Genomic DNA, 14,242 nt, shown 5'->3' with positions numbered 1-14,242 from the left:
TTGCACATTCTTTTCTGATACTTTTATAGTTTGAAATTTTACTTAAATTTTTAAGCACATGTGACGTATTTTTTTCATGGAAGTGTAAGGCAATGATTTAACTCTTTTTTGCAAATAGATAGCCACTTGTCCTACATCATCATACCCCTCTGATTTGAAATGTGTGATTTATGACAACCTTTGGCCCCAGACTGGTGAAGACTGAGAAATGTAAGAAGACATGTGGAACCTACTTGTCCATGGCTGATGCTACTCTTACCATGTTAAACTTCCGCATTCAAGAGCTGCATTCCACAGTAGCCTTGCACGAGTATGTACTTGCTTGCTGTTTGTATACCTTAGTGGCTTGCATGATTTTGAGCCTACTACCCAGTGAGTGTGTTCACTGAGCAGCCAGAAGGTCATGCCTGATTTTTCTTCTGAACACCAAACAGTTTTGGGATAAATCATCTGAAAATAAAAAATTACAATAGAGACCTACATGGTTTATCTACTCTAGGCTTAAAAAAAATTAACTTTCTGTCTCTTCCAAGCCTCAGAGAAGTTTCCTCTTTTGTACTAACTTGTGAAAGACGATAAGCTGACAGCATCTTTTAAGGACACTATGTCTGCTCTTGCCAGCCAGCAGTTAAGACTTGCTCCTAAGCACCTTGGGTCTGATTTTAGGCTGGTAGTTATAATGGCATTAGTCCATTAATCTGGGCTTCTGGGTCTGACATGTGGTGGTGAGTCCTCTTTGCTTAGATTTCAGTACTCTTGTTCTTAGTAATGTCAACCACAAGGCTCCAGGGAAAAGGAGAGCCTTCCATCTGAAAACTCTTTACTAATGTGTTTTATTCTGTCACACACTCTAAAATTGTTTACCCAGAAGCGAGGTACTGAAAGAATCTTTTCAGAAAATGTAAACTTGTGATTTTACCCTACTTTATATTATAGTTATTTGTGTATTTAGCTCTCTTACTAAATTATATTCTCCTGGGGGCGGGCAGAGCCTTCGTCTTGGACAAATTTGTCTCCTCCTGCAGCACCTAGTGCAGAGCTGGGGACACAGAAAGGCAGTGTTCTTAACACGGGCTTTAGCTTTTAGACAGAACAGATGGGGCAACCCATCTCCATCACCTATTAACTGTGTGACTGTAGGCAAGTTGCTTAACCTCTTGGAGCCTCAGTTACATACCTACAAAATGGGGATCATATTCTCTCTCTTTCCTCTTTTCCTTCCTTTCTTCCTTTAACAAACACTGAGCACCAACTCAGTGCCAGACCCCGGGGGATACAAGATAAAATAATGAATAACAAAAGAATGGTCTTTGTTTTCCTGGAATTTCTTTTACGATTAAGCAGGATGACTAGAATGAGTATGATGGTGGAATAAAATGTGCGACAGACGAGAGGAGGGATAGGATTGGTTAGATACTGTCCACTAAATGAGTGCTATTAGGAACGTGATTCCCTTTAAAAAGTCTGCTTAATTATCAGAGGAAGAGAAAGAGAAAAACAAAGAAGGAGATAGGAGAGGAATGAAAAGGAAATAGGAGATATGGCTGCAAATGACAATTAGAAAGAAGAAAAGCGGGAGGTGAAGTACAGGCAGGAATTTAAGCTGGTAGGTTAGCTGAGCTAGACCTAGAATACCCTCAGGATGTAAAACTGTTGCTAACTTGTAGCTAGAAATACGGTCAGCAAATCTCACAGCAAAACTCACTCATGGCTGAGTCCTGTGAGTCTTCTTCCCTGTCCTTCTGGCTTAGAGTTAGTGACGGAATGTGAAAGGACAGGAAAACCAAGGGTAACTCAAGAGCTTGTGTGACTGGAGTAATAATGACACCATTCATAGAAACAGAAAAGTGAGGCATAGAAATGAGGTCTCGAATTTGGTTTAAAACCTAAGTTTCAAGCATGAGCCACTTGGTCCAGGTGGAGATAACTAATGGCTGATTGGAGGTTGGAATATGATTTAGGGAAAAAGGCCCTCTGGAAAGACACATTTGAAAAATGCAATAGAAGTCATGAAATTAGACCATTCCTGAGGGAAAGGACAGAGACAAAGATAAGAGTCCAGGAAACTGGAGTCCCCTGTGGGAGAAGAGCCAAAGGAGTATTTTGTCAGTGAGCCCGAGAGAAGGGCGGGAGGTGACCAATGGTGTTAAATAATGCTGTTGAGGTTTGAAGTTGGGGACAAAGGGAAGAGCCATTTGATCTGAGGGTAAGGACCAATGGTGACTTTTAGGAATCATTTCAGTGAGGTGGAAGAAAGGGACATCAGCTGGTGAGGGATGAGTGAACAATCACACTGACTGGAGAGCCCTCAAGCATGGCATCCCCGCGGTGCTCATTAGAAATGCAGATTCTTGGAGTGGGGAGCGTATGGCTCAGAGGTAGAGTGAGTGCACAAGGTCCTGGGTTCAAGCCCCCAATACCTCCCTTTAAAAAAGAAGGAATGTAGATTCTTGGGCCCTCACTGAATTGGAATGTGTTTGAACACTGCTCGCTACAAGATTCACATGCACCGCAGTGTTTGAGATGCTGCAGGGGACGTATTCGGGGTGATTGGTAGGGAAAGAAAGTTGATAGTAGCATCCTGAGACAACAGCACAGTGTAAAGAAGGGCTTTTCAGAATAGGAGAGATGTGCACGGGGTTTTAGTCAGAAAGAAAGGAATAGGAGGAGGGGAAGATGTTCAAAAGGAGATGACAGAGTTGATGAAATGAAGTGGATGGAACCAGGACTCAGAAAAGAGAAACTTCTTCCTCTGTGGGAAGGAAGGAGGTGCAAGGAGTGGAGAGGGAGGTGCGGTCACGGAAGTGGAGAAAAGGTGGTTGTTTGCTCATGATACACACACCGCCTGGAGGACAGAGGCTGGCCTCAATCGTCTAATCTTGGACCATCCTGAGACATTACTGCACCTTAGTAATGATTCGTGAAAGGAAAACAGGTAAGCAGGGTGGGCCTCGGCAAAAGCAGATTGTCCAATGCTCTTGTGATTTTGGGGGCACTGCAAAGAGACTCTTATCCCAAGTTATGACCTCAGTCTTTAAAAAAAATTAATTTCTCATTAAATGGCTTTATTGCATCTCAAGTAATGTTTTAAAATAATCTCTCTCTCTCATGTGGTTTTTTTTTAAAAGTAGAAGGTCATACTAAAATTAACTGTTCCTGCAGTTAATAGGAATGTAGTATTCAAGCTGTGTACATGGGCCAGGAGTTATTTGCAAACTTGTTTTACAGGTAAAACAAAAAAGAATGAAAAGGGATACAGGCTGGCTAGAAGAAGAACTCTGAAGTTTTTTTTTTTAATGGAAAAATTAAAATATGGTATCTTGTTTTTCCTTTTGCTAAGTTCAGGTCTACTATGTAATTAGAACGTATGTTTTGTCAGGATATCACAAGAAAACATTTGCAGAGCAGCTCTATTGATGGAATGCATGTAACGAGAGGGTCTGAGGGTTAATAGAACAATATGCAGACCAGATGCTGCTGCTTAATGTTTGATTTCCAGCAGAAAACTACAAAAACCTTTCCTTGTAAAAATGATTGGTATCCTTTGAAAAATTCACTCAAGAGGAGAAATATGTCATAAGAATTTGTAAAGGGACAAATTCTTTCTTCCTTTGACCTTCTTTCCCTCATGCTTTTAAAATCAAAAGCAATCTTTTGAACCAGAGCTTTATTTTTTAATTAAAAAAACTTTAAGTGGCAGTTTCTTTTTATTTATTTATTTATGGGGGGAGGGGGGAGGTTGGTTTATTTATTTGTTTTAATGTAGGTACTGGGGATAGAACCCAGGACCTTGTGCATGCTAAGCATGCACTCTACCACTGAACTATACCCTCCCCTGCTGACCCTGAGCTTTTTTAAAAAGATTTTTTTTTAAAGGTTATTGTGTCTTCCCATTGGCCCATATTTTGACAGAGGGAGGCAGAAGTGTGGGAGAGAGTATGATTATGGGAACTGTGTGGTGAGCAGTGGGCAAGCGAGGCTGCTAAAGGTGGCAGAAAAGTACAGAGAAGAGGGATTTTGCACAGTGAAAAGAAATTTCTCCTGTTTCTCAAATTTCCGTAGGGTCAACAGAGCACCCTTCCTGACAGCTAGGAGACGTGAAGACACACTGGCATAGCAACTGTCATGACCAATAGTATGAAATGATAGTGTGGACAGACTAAAGAAGTTGTCTGTTTTCATTCAGTTCATGTGCATTTAGTATTCACAGTATGTGAAAAGTCCAGTGTTATTTGCAAACTGGTTTTAAAAAATAGTTCTAATTTTGTATCCATGGTTTTCATTTTTATTAATATAAAAGTTAAATTTTCTGATACTTCTCTTGGAGTTAAGATTGAAAATATGCTCCACCCTCCCCTTTTATCTTCTTTTATTCTTTTAACTGATTGTGAAATAAAACAGAGACGTAACTTACTCTGTACACTAGGCAGAATTTAAGGTTTTTTAATCTAGTGTAAATACAGTGAGTTGATTGAAATATATCCAGAATCTTAGATCGTTCATCAAACACACTATTTCTGCTTCAGAGTCGCAGTGGTCCCAGCTCCTTGCATTTTCCAACAAAACAGTTGCATGCAATTTTACAGTTGAGATTTTTACATAAGTTGAAGTTGAGAAATCTTAACTTGTCCTCAGTTTAAAATCTTCTTATAATTTAGGCAGAGAGTTCCAGAACCAAGAATTCCAGCTAGAGCACGTAAAGAAGAAGTGATAGTTGCTATGGCAATGTGCCTCCTCCTCTCCCAGCTGTCAGGGCGGGCGCTCTGCCGTCACAGACCTCTTCCTCAGGGTTGTTTCAGTGAATGGTGTGGGCATCATACCCAAATGGAAAATTCCCGTCCCTGATATATGCCAACAGATAGGTGGGGTTTCAAAGGCCTGTGAGTGCTTGTTGTATTAAAATTCTGCCGAGACAGAAATCATGCCTTGCACACCCCAGAATTTATTTTTTTTTCTTTTGCTCCAAGAAAGACTAGCTGAAAGTTAGAACATGTGTGGACTAGGGTAGTGGGGTTTTAATAAAGATCTGGTAGTGTTAGTCACTGTGCAAGAGGACAGAACGATGGTATCTTTCCCCTCTGCTTTAAGCCACCAAGTAAACACCACTCATCTCTGGAGTCCAGAGCCAAGGCTGCCTTGTCTTGCTAGTGGAGTGACTTTACTGTGGTCTGATGAGCAGACCAATAGCCACTGAGCCCCTGAATTACTACATAGAGGGAGGTTGGCAGCATCTGAGGTCTCTCTTAAGGATTCTAGCCAAAGTTTGCAAATTCACATGCTTCCAAGGGACAAACAGTTGAGGTAATGGAGCAAGGCAGGCAGATGGAGACTGGCAGAAGCAGACGACTTGCCCAGCCTGAGACCCTGGCATGGTTCAAGGTGGCCAGCCCTTCTCAGCCCCATGGCGTTGTTGTTGTACAGGGATGTGGTTCCATGTTGCCACATCTTTGGATTTGTCGAGAGAAGCCAGCTATTTTAATGAAATATATTCATTATAAACTATTGGCAACAAATTTCAGAAAATATTTTGTACACTTCATCAGGAGTTCAAAACAATTTCACCTCCTTCAATTCTTTGCTCAGATGTCACCTTCTTGGTATGGATTTCCCCGACCACCCTCTTATAAGTGACACCCCCTACCTCACCCTGGCACTTCCTTATTCCCTCTCTCTGCTTTATCCTCCTCCATGACACTTGTTGCTGTCCAATAAGGGCAGAAACCTTTATCTGATTGCTTCCCTTTTGGATGTCCACCATCGTGAACAGTGTTTGGCCCACAGCAAGTTCTCAAGAATGTTACTGAATAAATGCAGGTCTGATCCAGAGAGACAGGACTAGGGTAAGGTGAGTGAGCCACTGACCTTGCATGATTGCCATGGCATGAGTGCCTTCTTAATTTTTGTATTCCGGATGCCCCCACTCTCCTTACACTAGTCATTGCCATGCTGATGCAGTTGCTGTAGTTGTCTCTGATATAATCCCGAGGGCAGGGTGAGAGAGAGCGGAAGGGATTAGAGTGTTTAAAAATTAACATGCTACTGTTATTTTAAAATCTGTAATGCCAACGAATCTCTTAATATGTCCATTAACAGCGTAGATGGTATCGACCAACACTGGTGCAGTGATGCTCATTTAGGATGTAACTTCTGGGGCTTAGGAATTTGAATTTCTGCCCTCTTCTGCATTGTTCCATAGTAATACGTAAAACATGATGAGCACATAGGAAAAGTTTCCATCAGCAAAGAGAGATATGATTGACTTCAAGTCTAGGCACAGAATGACCAGAGTTAAGAGTGCCTCTTTATTGAAGACCACCAAAATGTGGAACCAATTGAAAAAAAAATTAACATCTATGGAAAAGGTGTGATAATCCATGTTCAAACTGAAGTCAAAACAAAACTTTGAATGAAAGGTAAAAATTATGAGACATTTTTCAGGTACTGTAACAAGGCCAGCACTACTTTTTATATATTGTTTTACTGGCTGGAAGAAATGTCATTCTGCACTCATACCCACTAAGGCAACAATGAACCATAATAATACAGGACTAATGTAATGGCAAATATTTTGGTTGCTAAATGGGAAATGTAAACTGAGGCTCTGAGGTAGGATAGCTGTCAGGTACCAAAGGGGATAGTGAGGCAGGTCGAAATGGAAATTGTTGAAAGTTGTTGAGAAACTGTCGGTGTCTCGAGCAGAATTGCAGCGGGAGAGACCTACCACAAGAACTTCTGAAGAACCCACAGTGGTCCTCGTAGGAAAATCAACTTTAAGCATCTGCCTTAGCAGACAGTGCCTAAGCCCTTTACAGCAACGCTAGTCAAGAAAGAACTCTCTGTACTCCTCTCCCCGGGGGCCGTGGAGACTTGCTTAGCAGGCTGGAAGATGCATATTCCATGGGACTGGGCATTCTCATTTTGGGATGGAGACTGTGATATATAAAGTGACTTAAGATGATCTATGTCCTAAGAGGGAGCAGAAAAGTAGTGGAACATGCTAGATTTCGTTCAGGGGAAGGGGAGAGTGAACAAATTTTAAAGGGATGGTGCAGGACACATCTCAAGTTTCCTTTTGCTTACCTGTTATGAGTGTGCTTGTTCCATGTACTGATCTCTTAGAGTTAAAGCAGGCCCTGCAGTAGTTCTGTGGCCAGACTCTGCCATTATTCTTACGTTATCTAGAAAACATGCTCTTAGGAAGAATAACTGAGAATAGCTTAGTAAGAGTGAAAAGAAAAGGTGATCAGGTATAGTCTTGGGTGCGTTTGTGTGGCTGTGTAGTAATGGGAGTTAACAAAGTCTGTTAGTTCAGGCTGTTGTAACAGAATACCATTCATGAAGTGTTTTTATTTTTATTTTCTTAACATTTTTTATTGATTTATAATCATTTTACAATGTGTCAAATTCCAATGTAGAGCACAATTTTTTAGTTATACATGAACATAAATATATTCATTGTCACATTTTTTTCTCTGTGAGCTACCATAAGATCTTGTATATATTTCCCTGTGCTATACAGTGTAATCTTGTTTATCTGTTCTACATTTTGAAATCCCAGTCTATCCCTTCCTACCCCCTGTCCCCTTGGCAACCACAAGTTTGTATTCATGAAGTGTTTTAAATAGCAAATATTTACTTCCCAGAGTTCTGGAGGCTGGCAAGGCCAAGGTCAAGGCACCTGCAGATCTGCTATTTTGTGGGACTGTTCCTTCTGGTTTGCAGCATGCCATCTACTAGTCACCTCCTCATATGGAAGAGCAGAGAGGAAGCAAACTCTCTTGTGTCTCTTCTTTAAAAGGCACTAATTCCATCAAGAGTTCCACCCTCACGATCTAATTACCTACCAAAGGTCCCATCTCCAAATAACATCACAGTAGGGATTAGCATTTCAACACATGAGTTTTAGGGGGATACAAACATTGTCAATAGTAAAAAATAAAGGAGCTCAGAGTAAAGGTCTTGGAGGGAAGAATAAGGCCAAGTAGTCCTGGGAGCTTGGTGGTGGGGTCTACCCCCCTCCTTGAGGATTTACCCCTCACCAGGTACAAAAGATGGGTTTCTCCCTTGCAAAATAAAATCCTTCACTCTTAGTTCATACCTTTCCATACAGATGCTGGAAAATGAGAGTTTGAAGCACAATTACCAAACTCTAGAAAGTGAGGTAACAAGTAATACATTGTCGAATAAGAAAAGGAAGTGGAAGGAAAGTAGTTTTAGAAGAGAGTCAGACCTGCCACTTATGGTTCTGTACCTCTCAGTTTCCGCATCTGTAAACAAAAATACGGTTATTAATACTGTTTTTAGGATTGCTGGGTGGATTACATTAGAATATATATGTAAATGAAGTGTCATAGACAATGTTGGACCACGGTCAGCATTCAGTATATAAGAACAATTATTATTAAAGTAAATGCTAGAAGATGAATCATCTACATTGTAGGAAAAAAACACTTGTATCCTTATATTCCTTATCTCTTATCATCATTATTATACAATGATAGGCTTATGAACATTGTTGCAGAAAATTTTTATTGGAACTAATGTGTTTATTCAGTGTAATTTGCTTGTCTTACACAAATAATATAAGGAAGCACATGGCAGCAGACTTGTACAGCAGTCAAGGAAAGACCTCCACATCTACCCGCCTAGAAAATGATCTCTTTTCAATTTTATTTCATACACTAAAAATATACATTTGGAGCGTTTTAATAATAACTTCAACATTCCTTAAGAAGATTAGGAGAGCTGTTCTAAAGTGAGTGATTTTTTTCTGTCTTTAAAAGGGAAAAATCGAGTTTATCTTAGGATGGTGGAGACCTACCCTAATGAATTTAAGTGTCAACCCCTAATGCAAACAGCTTTGTGAGTTTGTTTTGTCTTAGGCCATCTTGGTGAATATTTGTAGGTCCCGACAAACCAAATTGGGCTGATTTCCCAGAATCCTAGACAGAAGATGATGGGAGACTTTAAAAAAAAAATGAATCCCTGTAGTTTTCAGGAGTTTCAACAAAATATAGCTTAAGTTGTGACTAATGTAAAACAGGTAACATCAATCCATGTGCCAGTATGGTTAGCAGCACTGCACGCTGTCAGCTTTAAAGGATGGGCGAGCAGATTCCAGCCCTTTCTTTTTTTTCCCTAGCCCTTTCTTAACCAGTAAAAAGTTGTGATACTGATAATGGTTATATAAATTATTAGATAGATAGGTATTTGAAGATTGACATTAGATTGTTCATGTATGTCCCATCTGCATGTAAGTCCCTTATTTTCAACATGCCATCCCTTTGTGTACTGCTTTGGGAACCACTCTCTTTCCCTTCCCCTTCGGGTTTTCGGTCCCACGGTGAAGTGCTAATGCACCTGTGAGCCCAGAGTGGGACTCCTTTGAGGAAGGGAAAGCAGGATGTACAATTTTGAAATTTTACTTTCCACTACCCAAATTACATCTTGATTATAGTGGTAGTTACATGTGTAGATACACAATTGTCAAAACTCACTGAACTTCGAAAAGGGTACGCTTCATTATAACTATACCTCAATAAAATTGGCTAAAAGCAATTATGCTCCAATGAGGTTACTAAAAAGTAATAATTGACATTAAAAAGAAAAACAAACCACCAAACCAAAAAAAGCCCTCCAGTGGCTCCCATTGGCCAATGAGATTAAATTCACACTGCTGAAGAAGATACTGAAAGCTTTCTGTGATTCACCTTCAGCAAAGGGTTTTAACCTATTTGATGTCATGGCCCCTTTTGTTGGTCTGGTGAAAACTGTGGACTCCTCAGAGTAATATTTACAACACATAAAATAAAACATGTAAGAATGTAAAGGAAACCAATTAAATGGAAATTATATCAAAATACTTATCAAATTTGTGATGCAGTAGTATATGAACTTCTCTATTAACTCATTAAATGACGGGGGCTGGCATGAATCTCATAACTACCCTGATGTCAAAATATGGGTGAGTATAAACTAGTTGAAGATCTCTTCAGCAACTCTACTGTGAAATAATCTGTTTTATGGGTGACAATTGTGATTTTTTTTTTTTTTTTTTTTTGCTCACATTCAAAATGGAAGGAAATGCTAACTTTCAGTTAGAGGTTACTGAAAATAAAGGTGCCCTTTTTCACCCCGCCAAGTTCAACCTCATCCAACCACATGCTTCCTCAACTCCCTCTCCTGCCTTAATTGTAAGTTAGAAACTCCTGCCTATTCCCCTGTTCCCCATCAAGCCCTAAGACACCCTCTGCTTTACTGCAGGGCTCACCCACCCTAAAACCTGCAGAGACAGCGGGTAACAGGAATGTGTGAATGGGCGGCTAAGTCAGACACTGGAGAGTGATGACTGGTACAGGGCCATGTCTTCCCTCCAGGCATTCAAATACAACAGCTTTGTTTTGTTTTTTTTTAATACAATAATGTACTAGCCAAAGGAAGATTAGCCCCGAGTTGGCCAGTGTGCAGCCACTGCTTAATCAACCAGAATGAACTGCCTGTTCTCCTCCCGCCCTCCCACCGCATCTCCAGGGAGTTTCGCTTCTGTAGAAAGTCCTTCCCCTCTAATCTCTATTAATCAAAACACAGCTAGTTCAGAGTTTGGCATTTCCTGCTTCCCCTGGCTGGCAGTCATCTGACTCCTCTGTGTGCTCCCAGAACACTTGGCTCAAATCTTTCTCTGTTTTATTATTATTTTTTAAACACAGGTCCCATTTTGCCTTCTATTGTGTTTATTGGTGTACGCGTTTTCCCTTCTGTAATCCATCCTGAGCTCCTCAAGGGCAGCACGCCCACGGTTCTCTTTGCATCTCTCACAGCACCTGTGCTCCGGTGCACACAGAGCTGAGTCAGGCTCACCGGGTTGGGCTGGCCTCTGCCTCCCCGCTTCTCTCTGCCTCATGCCTTTGTGTCTTTTACTGGTGGATGCTGATGCTTCAACCATTAGAAACAAAGCCCTGGCATATTTTTCTTTTAAGGGAGGGTTTACAATTTAGTCACAAACCCTCAAGTCAAAAAAGTAACTGATGTCATTTAAAGTCTTCTTCCAGGAATGGATAGTCATTCATTCATTCATTAATTCACTCATGTAATCTCTCATTTTCCTTAAAAACCAGGTGAGAGCTTACTGTCTGAAATATATCAGATTGGGACTGGCACAAAATACACACTGTGATGCATGTTTGTGAAACTGTTTCTAAGTGCCTAGAGACAAGAAGATTAATGTCTCTTCATGAAAGGCACTCATTCCTCATTGTATGGGGTGGAGTTGCCCAAGTAGCATCCTATTAATAGGGTTGGTCAGCAGTGCCCAAGGTCCCACTGAATACCCATGGCTGTGGACTCCCTGAAGTTACATTTAAAGATATGAAAAACAATAAAATCTTAGTTTGTATCCTGGCTTTTAAAATTCTTTGCAGTGTGACCTTGAGCAAATTATTGAAGATCTCTGAGCCTCAGTTTTGCCATCTGTAAATGTTATGGATGGCAATAACATCTACCCCCATGGTTATCTGGTGGTTAAATAAGTTCATACATGTACAGCACTTAGACCAGTAACTGGTACATGTTAAGTGCTCCATGAATGTCACACGTGTTAGCTAAAGCAAAACACCTCCAAGTACCTATTATTTATTAAATACCTGCTATGGTTAGACACTGGGTTAGGCATTAGGAGTCTAAATCTAAACAAAACATTGCTTTATCCTCAAGGAGCTCATAACGTAATGTTTTTCAACCTGTAGACTGGAGAGTCCTTGGGAAACCTTTTTCTGAGAATCTATGTGTTCATCAGATGGAATAAATAATCTGCCTCGGATATATATGCTTCATTTAAAAAGCATATGTAGTTACTTTGGGATTAATCAATGTCAAAATCATTTAGAAGGACTCATTTCATATTTTTTGTCATTATGTCATCTCAACAAATATTAAGGGAACAAATGTGATTAAGTGGCAGTGCCCAACATCTTTTGGAAGGTATTAAAAATGCTGCTTATGGTCACGTTGGCTAGATCTACTGATTGATTGGACAATTCAGTCTGATAGAAACCCAAATCATCATATCTGCTTCGGCAGAAAGAGAATTTTGCCCCTGAAGGGGGGCAGTCAGTGCCAGAATACTGCATGGAGGAGACTGACTCTCAGGGAATATTTAATCAAAGTTCCCTGGTGCTCCCCTCAAAACTGAGAACCCTTCACAAAGAAGAAAGAAGTAGAGAGAAGCTCCCAAATTGACCCCACAAAAAGAGTGTCTCTTCAGGAGCAAACCCTACTGTTGTTTCTTTGATCCAGCTGAAGAGGGACGTCTCTAAGATTCCCAGGATCAGAGGGGGCACCCAGTAATTGCTAATGCCGGATTTCTGTAGCTGCCTCCTTGGTATGGCTACTGACGGAGGTCCCCACAGAGAGACGGAGGTTGCAGAGAAGCATTTGATTTCCTTCTCCCTGCTGCTGTTCTGGTTCTGTAGAAATTATGAAATTGTTCATAGCCAGTTGCTAACCAGAATGTTTAAGCTTGTAGATCACCTCTTTTTATGATAGAGAGTATGGAGAGGTGGGGGAGCATGAGTGAGTTGGATTCTGATCCCTGTTCTTGTTTGAATTTTCTGTCTTGGCAGTTCTCCCAGGTAAAGTCTTTAAAAGACTGCAATGAATTTTCTGGCAAAATTACTGGGGACTATTGCCAACTCTAAGAATCTCATACCAGCAGAGATTGGATGAGAACTTCCTACCTTGTTCTTTCAAGTCCCTAAGGTGCAATGTTCCTTTACAGAGGAGATCATTAATATTTACTTTCTGGTCCAGAGCAGAAGGTCAGCACACTTTGCTGCAGACAAGTCTTGGTGACCCTTTAGCAGGTAAATCATTCTCAGATCACTTGGTAATCTCCATGGAAAAAGAGAGCGCCTTGTTTTGTGTTTTTTGCTTTGATTTTTGCTTTTTCTTGCCTGGGAATTAATGTCTTTGGTTACTCCCAGAATAATCTTCATTCAATACCAAGTTTATTGGCTAGCAGTAGCAGACACTCAGTACACATTTATTGACTAAAGAAGTGATTATTTACATAACTGGTTAAACCCCAAGCTTTGTTAGCCCTCCTTAGTCACATTCCCATACCTGAGGTGTTTTCTTTTCCCATACCTGATGTGTTTTCTTTTAGGCACGTACCTTCTTTCACTTAAAAAGCTGTTGTGGGACTGATGAACAAATGGGGTGGTTTGGTAGTTAAGAGTATAAGCTTTGCAGCCAAACACACCTGCATGTGAATTCTAGCTCTGTGAGTAACTTGATGGGTGATCTTGGACAGCAAACTCTTGAGCCTCAGTTTCTTCATCATTCAAATGTGCTGAAGAAAACTTCCCTCATAGTTATTGATAGAATTAAATGAAATAAAGCAGGTTTTCCCAAATTTCAATCATTTGCAACTTGTGCATATAAAAATCACCTGCACAGTTTTTGCCATATTCAAATATCACCTGTGCTATGATTCCCTTAATGTTTTCTTCAAGTTAACCCAATTTTTAACATATTAATTTCAAAAGATAAATGGATACTTATCATCTCCTTGGTGATAGAATCAACATATAAAAATAAATGTCATGAAGACTAAACAATATTAAGTTCCAGCTGCTTATTTTTGCCTGCTAAAGTCTCTGACCTAAGGTTAAAAACAAAGATTACTGTCAGATGTTAAAGACATATTAGGCCCAACCCGACACTTGATTTTTCATGTAATGAGAAGAATTAAAGAATGATCAAAAGGGAAGCGCTTTTTCACTATTTGGTTCATGTAACTTACAGTGTGACTCGATGCAATGTGACTTTATGCCCTGCTTAGGTACTGCATAATATTGTCGCACATATTGCCAATGGCATGTGCATCACCTTTTAGAAAACAGATAAAATTTGTGAGGATTTTGTGTTTCTGAATGAGGTGACAGCTACACCTTGAAGATGCAGCGGTACTGACTGGATCACGTGCAGGTATGATGTCTGCTAAGAAAGTGCAGTTTTGACATAGAAGAGAGTGAAGGAAAGTCTGCTGTGGATTCCCTCTGACAGTTGCATGAGCGTCCATGAAGGACTTTGAGGGCAAATTGCAGCACCACCAGCGGATTCTCAAATTAAGAAATCACTCCTGGAAGACTGGGGACCTTCACCATGTACAGAGCTCAGCCAGTGGATGATGGGCTCTCACTGGCTGATGATGGGAGAAGCTGAGAAAGAGAAACACCTTTTGAAA

At 40.4% G+C, this 14,242-nt stretch overlaps 1 long non-coding RNA gene across 1 annotated transcript in view; it reads left to right on the top strand.

Moving 5' to 3' along the window:
- Window positions 1-2,810: 2,810 nt before the first annotated feature.
- LOC116662672 overlaps window positions 2,811-14,242 on the top strand; it is a 56,196-nt gene continuing 44,764 nt past the window's right edge. The window contains exon 1 of the long non-coding RNA XR_004318654.1: window positions 2,811-2,935. This is a non-coding gene — a long non-coding RNA (uncharacterized LOC116662672). The remainder of the gene's footprint in view (window positions 2,936-14,242) is intronic.

The sequence above is a fragment of the Camelus ferus genome, chromosome 3 (assembly GCF_009834535.1).
Source record: "Camelus ferus isolate YT-003-E chromosome 3, BCGSAC_Cfer_1.0, whole genome shotgun sequence".
NCBI lineage: Eukaryota > Metazoa > Chordata > Mammalia > Artiodactyla > Camelidae > Camelus > Camelus ferus.
Note: the sequence above shows the minus strand (reverse complement) of the source record. Positions and strands in the feature narration are given on the sequence as shown.